Raw genomic sequence first — 1,205 nt, 5'->3', positions numbered from 1 at the left:
TAATGGAGGGTTGGTGGTGGGGGAGCATTGAAAGGAACAATCAAGGTGCAAGGAAAGGGGGAGAAAGGAAGGGGGAAGAAGAGAGGGGAGGAAGAAGGGGAAAGGTGGTAGGTGGCTGGCGAGCATAGTAGTAGCGCGGGTCACCTATACGCGCTACTGCTATGGTAGCTTGCAAAATAGCTACGGCTAGGGTTGCACTACTTATAGCGCTGGCCAAAAACACACGCTACTGGTAAAATGTTATACATAAAAAAATTAGCAGTAGCGCGCTTAGACAAACAGGCGCTATTGATCCTAAACTAGCAGTAGCGCAGGTAGGAGGACAGGCGCTGCTGCTATTTTTTGACCAGGGGGTGTGGTGTGTTACGCTTAGTAGTAGCATGGGCCTAGGTAACAAGCGCTGCTGCTAACTGATACCAATAGCGCTGTTTGTAGCCAGTGCTACTACTAACTACTAGTAGCGTTGGGTTGCAAATAAACGCCACTGGTAAACTTCTATCTATAGGCATTTTCCTAGTAGTGGAGGATGTAATTTAGACCATCTGCTGCTAATGCTCTAAAGCACCAAATTCACATGCCTTTTTGGTTTTGGGTACCCGAGTGATTCTCACATTCTATGACCCATAGATCAGGCTTACATGTCTATTTTGGAACACCGTAAAAATATGCCTGTTCTGGCATTTTTCGTGTGTTTTCATCGGCCATGGTCCTCTCTTTCGACTATCCGGGCGATTTTTGCGTTCCATCCCCTCGGTGAGTGATGTAAGTCTATATCCGAACGCCACGATATATCATTGTTGTTCTGGGATTTTTCAGGCGTTCACATGAGCTCTAGCCCACCTTTTTTTGGCTCTGCGAACGATTTTTTGCATTTTGTGACCCCTGAATCACGATTAAGTGCACATCTATATTGGCACACCACAGTATATTATTGTTCTGCCATGTTTTCCGGTGTTCACATGGTGTATGCACCACTCACTGATGGAAAAAGGGCCTTTGGTCGCGGTTCGCAACTGCCATTAGTCGCGGTTGCGCAACCGCGACCGAACGGGCGCGACTAAAGGCCCCACCCTTTAGTCGCGGTTGCTTAAGAACCGCGACTAAAGGCCCGTCCACGTGGGCGCCAGGTGGCCGTCGGGGCGGAGGACCTTTAGTCGCGGTTCTTCTGGCCAACCGCGACTAAAGGCCGCCGCAGGTTTAGGGTT

Source organism: Triticum dicoccoides, chromosome 7A, assembly GCF_002162155.2.
Source record: "Triticum dicoccoides isolate Atlit2015 ecotype Zavitan chromosome 7A, WEW_v2.0, whole genome shotgun sequence".
Taxonomy (NCBI): domain Eukaryota; kingdom Viridiplantae; phylum Streptophyta; class Magnoliopsida; order Poales; family Poaceae; genus Triticum; species Triticum dicoccoides.
The sequence above is the reverse complement of the archived record's forward strand: the minus strand, read 5'-3'. Positions refer to the sequence as shown.